General features: G+C 44.0%; 1 protein-coding gene across 1 annotated transcript in view; it reads right to left on the bottom strand.

The window, feature by feature from the left end:
* The window catches only part of Lcp1 (lymphocyte cytosolic protein 1), a 96,836-nt gene that overhangs the window by 56,078 nt on the left and 32,997 nt on the right, over window positions 1-7,761 (bottom strand). The gene's annotated exons all lie outside the window — the stretch shown is intronic.

The raw sequence follows: 7,761 nt of genomic DNA, 5'->3' as shown, positions 1-7,761 counted from the left end.
GGCCAATGGTCGAGTTGGCTTTGTTAGCTTCTAAACACGGCACCAGGCATTTCATAGACACCAGTGTAACAAAATTAATAAAGAAGCTGGGTTTGAAGGATGGGATTGAAAGCCCAGGGAACATACATGAGAAAGACTAGTGCTGAGAGAAAGCAAGGTACATAGACCAAAGCTGAGTTGTGTGACCATCAAGAATGCAGAACACTCTGTGTGTGTGTGTGTGTGTGTGTGTGTGTGTGTGTGTGTGTGTGTGTGTGTGTGTGATGAAAACAGGGGCTTTCAATGCCACAAAGCGAGTGTGAAGAAGACAGGTTGGGGCCTGGACAGAGCTCAGCTCATTGTAGATCTTCAATATGGGTTACAGAGCTTAAATTTACCCTGAGTCTTGGGGTTTTCCAGAGAGGTAGGCTAGTATATATAGGTCTATGCTTATGTATATATAGTGTATTATGTGAATATGTATACACACACACACACACACACACACACACATATACACACACATCGAAAGAGATTTATAAGACTTTGCTTGGCGTACGGAAGACCCACTCCCTGGCGCCGCTCGTGGGGGGCCCAAGTCCTTCTGATCGAGGCCAAAAAAAAAGAAAAAAAAAAGACTTTGCTTGTGTGATTACAAATGCTGACAAATTTCCAGACCTTCAGGAGAGTACCTGATATAATCTAGTCTGAACTCTAGTAGGCTTGAGATCCAGAGAAAACCAGGGTTTCAATTTAGGTGCAAAGGGAGAAAGAAGTCAGTGTCCCAGTTAAGGCAAGACCTAAGGGAAGTGTCTCCTCCACAGACAGCATCTCATGTGAGCAATTCACATCATCTTGGGCAGATGGGAGACCTACCTTTTCCTGCATCTAGACCTTTGGTGGCCACTGAAGCTAAAGATAAAGGCCACCAATATTAGGGAGAACCACCTGCTTTACAATCAAAACTCACCCAAAGGGATTGTCGCCAAACCCTAGAATAGTGTTTGACTGAGTACCTGGGCATGCTACAGGCTGGTCAAGTTGACCACAGCATTCATGATCACCCTCTGTAAGCAATGGAGAGATATTTTAGGGTTTGTATTAGTTTCCCAGGGCCGCGACAACAATGACCACAAACTAAACGTTCTAAAGTAACAGAAACATATTATCTCTAAGTTCTAGAAACTACAAGTTTAAAAGTAGAGCTGTGGGCAGATCCGCTCCTTCTGAGAGCTGTGTGTCATCTTGCTCCTACTTCCTGTCTTCTGTCCTAGTTCCTGATGGCTTCCAGGCATCCTCTTGTCATCCTTGCTTATAATGACATCACTCTGGTTTCTGCCTGAACCCACGCTTCTGTGCCCCCATTTCCCCCTTTCAGAGAAAAACAGTTATATTGGATCACGTTCCATCCCAATGCTCTCATCTTGATCATCCCCGAACACCATTTCCAAATAAGGCTACACTTGTAGGCACTTGGGTGCAGGGCCTCGACTTCTCCACTGGGACACAATTCACTAGGGAGGCATAAATGAGAAGTGACAAAGTCATGCCTGTGTGTTACAAAAACCACAAGGGCTGGAGCAGCGGCATATAAAGACGAAAGCACCTGGAGCGGAGAGCTGGCCCTCAGTGGGGCCCAAGGTGAAGATGGCGGCCACGGGACAAAGAGCTAGGTGAGCCTTAGGGAGAGACAAACAAAAGAGGGGGTCAAGGGTGACCCCTATTTCTGGATTGGGGAGCTGGGTAGTTGATAGCTGCACCATTCAGTGAGGCCAGGAGCATAGGGGGAGCAGAGTGAGGTGATCGTCAGTTTGGTGAAAGTCTGCCTTATTCATCAGTTTCCACAGTCCTCAAGGGACCGTTTTAATCCATCTTCTGAAACTAGACTCCCCTCAATGGCGCTTGACATTCCTGCCTTTCTACAACTCCCGATGCTCCTAACTAGGCCGATCCCTTCCACATGTTCCTCTCTATACCATTACTGATGTTTAAATTCAAACTGTATGATTGCATTCTGAAGCCTCCAAACATCCCAAGTGTCCAACAGAGAACTCGTCACTTCTCTGGGCACATGGTATTCTTCAAGTCCTCCTTTTGCCCTCATTGCCCACGTGTGGTTAACATAGCTTTCTTTACCATTTCCCATACAGTCTTTCCCAACTCAAGACCACATTATGGTCAGCACCTTGAGTTTGCTCTTACCCATCACTATCGTACTGCCATTCAGGAATTCAGAAAGCTATACTTTTCTCCCGCCGCTCTGCTACTGTGTACCTAAAGGCTCAATACCACCAGGATCATTTCTGAATTCTGCCTTCATTCATTTTCCCAAGCTCATACAAACCACACGATCCCTCTCATCTTCATTACTTTTCTGCTATACCTGACATATGTTCCGTTGGCCGATGAGACTCCACTTCTTCCTGTCTCTGCCACCCCCCTCCCCACTGTATCCTAGAACATTAAGTTCTTAACTGCCTTCAGATCCCTCATTCCCACCCTGGCTGAAATGCCTCCGTTCATCACCAGCTTTTTCTTTCTTTTCCTTTTAGGTCCTAAAGCACCTGTCCAAGAGCCGTTGCTGGTGTTTCTAGCACACCTTACCTTTCTTTGTCAACTAATCTTCATCACTGCATGCCTATGTGTATTTAGACACCTTAAGGGGATGTGGGGAGTGGATGCATGACGCCCTGAGCGAAAGTGTATGGTTGACAAGAATGTGGCCACATCAAGGACCCCAATGCCTCAGTCTCACAGGAATGGCAAGAGCTATCCCAGGTTAGGCTATGGGAATGATAAGGCCTTCCCCTGGTCCAAGTATGGATGTTGATGAATGATTGATCTTTACCTAAAGCCAGTATGTGTAGAAATAGCAACCATGTCTTCTTCCTCCTATATATTCCACTGTCTACTTTCATGTTTTTATATATATAGATATATAGATATATATATATAGATATGAGAGAGAGAGAAAGTAAATGCTATTTGTCTTTTAAATTTTGGCTTATTTTACTTAATACGATAATATCCATTTTCATGCATTTTCTTAAAAATAGCAGAATTTATTTCTTCTAATGATCGCAGTCTGAGACTATTCCCTTACAAAGACCTCCTGCCCAGACAAGCTAACCTGCCTCCTCTTTTGTCCTGTGTTTCTGAGCTGCTACCGCTGTGTCTCCCCACCTGAGTACACAGCCTGTCTGACCCCAGCTTTTCTACTGGTGTCTGTCATTTTTCCTTTCTCCACCACCCCAGTCAGGTCAAGTCCAAAACTGTTCAGGTATGGCATTTATTTTGTTATACCCAGATCTGCGAAGTCCCCCCAATACCAACAAGGAGATGGAATCCTGTGTGTAAAGGCAAAAAGCCTTTATTCTTACACAAGTTTGTGAACGCGGACTCTCCATGTGCCCAACATATTGGTTCAACCAGAGAGCCCTGAGCACAGTTGGGGTGGGGTTTTTATAATGGCAGAGGGATTTCTAAGGATCAGGACCCCTGATTGGCTGACATTTGTCTCAGGGTGTCCTGGTGAGAAGTGATGGGTGTGTGCCTATAGGTGATCCTATCTATAATGGTTGGATCATTAGGAATTTTCTTTGGATGGTCTGTTTCTGGGTGAAGCACGGGTGGTCTGAGTTTGTGACCTTTGTTGGAGCCCTGTGTTATCTTAGGGTAAACTGAGACTCAGGCCTACCTTCCTGTTGGTCTATAGGGTCTGTCTTGGCAGGTGTGTACAGAGCTGCCCTGGGTCCTACAATTCAATCATCGGACTTTCACTTCAAACATACTCTGTTCCAGTGACTCCATAAACAGTACTAAAAGATGGATTCCTGAATCCAAAGGCAAACTGGAGGTTGCCACACACACTGAAGTCCTAATACCTCATGCTAAGCACTGTGATAGAGATATATGCAGAGCACTAAAAAGACATGCATGGTGGGGACCAAGCGGTATGGCATGTTCGAAGACGTGCAACTGAAACTACACCAAGCTGTCATCACACGGCTGTTAGCATGACCATTATAAAAGTATCAAAACATGGTGAGGGCTGGGGAGGACGTGGAGAAAGGGGACCACCTGCACACCGCTGGTGGGAATGCAAATTAGTTTGGCCATTATGGGAAACAGTATAGAAATTCCTTGAAAAAGTTAAAAACAGATCTACCATATGACCCAGAATCATCGTTCTGGGTAGATGTCCAAAGGAATCAAAACCAGAGTTTGGGAGTGAAATCTGCACTTCCATGCATACTGAAACACTGTTGATAAGAACGAGGTTGTGTTTTCAACCTAAATGCTCATCAATAGACAAATTACACACACACACACACACACACACACACACACACACACACATTGGAATACTATACATCCTGCAAAGGAATGGAAATTTGCCAGTGAAAACAACATGGATCAATATGGATAATAATATGTTAAGTGAAAGAAGTCAGGCATACACGGAAAGACACATACTGCATGGTGCCAGTGGCTCATGTGCAGAATCTTAAAAAGTTGAACTAACAGAAGCAAAGAGCAATCGGGAACTGTGGCTGGGGGGGCAATAGCGGTGACGCTAGCCAAATGATATAAAATTTAGATGCAGGAATCAATTCTAGAGGTCTGTGGTACAGTATTGTGGCTATACTTATTGGATCATATACTTGAAACATGCCTTTCAATGTTGTCATTCTAAAGAACGGTAAGTCTGCGAAATGAGGTATATACACCATTTACTTTCCATGTACGGGGAACTTGTCCCACAGGCCAGACTGGTCAAGCCTCTAGAAGCCTAGCTCCATTTACCCAGCTTTGGGGTGACAGGCATGTATGTACCACCACACCTGGCTTTTTTCATATGTGTTCTGGGGATTGAACTTGGGTCTTCATGATTGTGCAGCAAGAAATTTACCCACTCAATCCGCTCCCCAGACGAACATTTTGCCAGTTAAGGAAGAAGAAAGGACCAGGGGGATGGTTCAGCGGGTAAAACACTTGTGAAACAAGTGTTCAGATTCCCTAGCATTCACATGATGCCAGGCAATTGCTGCAGACTGCCTCGAACCCCAGTGGTCTTCCCACAGAGACAAGGAATCATGGGAGCGAGCCAGACAGCTTGACTCGCTGAACTGGTGAGCTCTAGGTTCAAGGGAGGTCCCCTGCCTTGTTGTGCACCGTAGAGCTTGGTTGAGGAAGGTACCTGATGTCAGCCTCTGGCCTCCATGTGTACCCCGACAGGTGCACCCCAACACATGCAGATGTGGTTGTTGGGTTTTTATTCTTTTCTCTTTGTTCTTTTGGGGGCCCACCACCGAGCTCCCAAATAAATCACACACAGAGAAGCTTATCATTACTTTTAAATGCCCAGCCTTAGCTAGGCTTGTTTCTAGCCAGCTTTTCTTATCTTAAATTATCCTGTCTACCTTTTGCCTCTGGGCTTTCTCCTTTTCTTACTTCTGTATATCTTACTTTCACTCTTACTCTGTGACTGGCCAGGTGGCTGGCCCCTAGTATCCACCTCTCTTTGTTTTCTCTTGCTCCTTCTCCTCCCAGATTATTCATTCTGTCTGCCAGCCCCTTTGAGATGAAGTATATACACCATTTGTCAGGTGTGTGTGTGTTTAGAGATTAGAAGTTAAATTCAACGCCATCTTCCTTTACTTTCCTACTTATTTGTGTGGAACAAGGCAGGTCACTGAACGTGGAACTTGTCCAATAGGCCAGACTGGCCAAGCCTCTAGAATCCTACCTTTCTTACCTCACTATTGACCATTCAGCACTTTATTAGACCATCAGGTGTTTTAGACAGGCAAAGAATCACAGCTTCACAGAGTTAAACAAATGCAACATAAATACAACACGTCCTTGCTTCATTAATAAAATGTTCTACAGCATAAACAAATGTTACACATCTAAAATAATATTCTACAACATGCAGGCATGCACATACACATGCATGCACCACCACACACACATTTTTAAAAGAGAACAGAAGCTGGGCATGGCGGTGTACACCTTTAATCCCAGCACTTGGGAGGCAAAGGCAGGTGGATCTCTGTGAGTTCAAGGCCAGAACCGGGTTCCTGGACAGCCAGAGCTACATGTAGAGAGGCTCTGTCTCAAAAAATACAGAAATAAAATAAAATAAATTAATTTTAATTAATTAAGAGAACAGACGAGTAGGATGATATGTGACTGTGCTTGTTAAATGTTTAGCTGCTGACCAGAAAAATAAGAGGAGAAAGAACGGACATCATTCTAGACAGAAGGGCCAGCGGACACAAACACTGCTGCAGACATTTCCCAGGGGAAACTTGGCTTTGGGAGCACAGGAACCGCACCCCCCCCCCAGCACATAATGTGCATTTCATAGTGACAAACCCGTCCCCTATTGTCATTAGCTGAGAAGGCAAACTGATTCTATAAACAACATGACATTCACAAGCTAAACCAAAGAGCTCACATAATTAGATGTTTCAAATATCGATCTAAAATTCTCCCTTGAAGTGTGATAGGCCTCTTGGAGAATTTATAGAGGCAGTTACCGCAAAAAGGTTAACTTTACATCCCTCTAATGCTAATTTTACCATCCTTAACTGATAAGGGATGGTAGTAAAAGCTAATTATAGGTGTTGTTGTCAGGTAAATCACTGAAGGGAAAGGGCTGTTTGCAGCTGCGAACTGAATTTTCATAAAATGTCAAGCCCGTAAAGGCGTTATCTCTGCAGTATTCCTTGGGATTCAGAAATAAAATTCAGCAAACGATGCATGTTGCAGCTGTTTCAAAAGCCTACAGATCGCATACCTGTGACTTAGGACAAGTCCCCAGACACCCGCTGACATTTTCGGACCCATTGTCACTGACAGAAGCCTGGGAACAGATGCAGCTGAACCGAATGCTGCCACCCTTCTGCAGGTCCCACCCTGGGAATGCAAGATTTCGCCTCCTCTTCTGTAAGCAGATCTGGTACCGGGGAGGTGTTTGCGACTTTCCCAGCCACCAACTAAGCATTTAAAGGTTTGAAAATAAACCTACTGAAAATCAAAGTGTGACTCAAACATTTTAGGGGAAGAGTAAACATGTAAAATCATGCTCCCTTTTAACAATATAAACCTAAAACGTAAATAAATAGAAATAAAATAAACTGATAAAAGTATTTAGAAACGTAGACAAAGATCTGGAATTAGAAGATCGTAAGATACCAAACTGATTCTAGTGTGTACCTGGGCAAGACAGAGTCCTTTTGTCACTAAGCTTGAATGCATTTTGGAGAGAGGAAAAAACCCCACATCTATTACAGGGTTACTTGTTGGAATACAAACTGGTTTCCATGTTTTTACTCGCAGTCCTCATTTCTGTTCAATTTTAGCTGTACCTGGGTTTTGTAGATTTACATTACAACTTCAATATTTCGTTCTGTCATCAAGTTCAGCCAGCCTTTTCTTCTTAGGACATGATGAGGGAGCTTCGGAGACAGCTGAGTCAGTCAAGTGTTCGCTTTGCGAACACAAGGACCTGAGTTCAAGCCCCAGAACCCCACAGAAACAAAAGGCACAGTGGCATGGACTTGCAAGGCCTGCACTGGTGCAGGGAGACAGGTGGATGAGCTTGCTGGCCAGCCAGACTACCAGACTCTTTAGTGAGCTGCAAGTGAGAGAACGTACCTCAATAAATAAATAAATAAATAAATAAATAAATAAATAAATAAATAAATAAATAAATAAATGGGTGATGGGTGCCAAGATTAAGGCCACTCAATAACCAAAAGAGAGAGTTTTGAT

The sequence above is a fragment of the Microtus ochrogaster genome, chromosome 17 (genome assembly GCF_000317375.1).
Source record: "Microtus ochrogaster isolate Prairie Vole_2 chromosome 17, MicOch1.0, whole genome shotgun sequence".
NCBI classification, from domain to species: domain Eukaryota; kingdom Metazoa; phylum Chordata; class Mammalia; order Rodentia; family Cricetidae; genus Microtus; species Microtus ochrogaster.
Note: the sequence above shows the minus strand (reverse complement) of the source record. Positions and strands in the feature narration are given on the sequence as shown.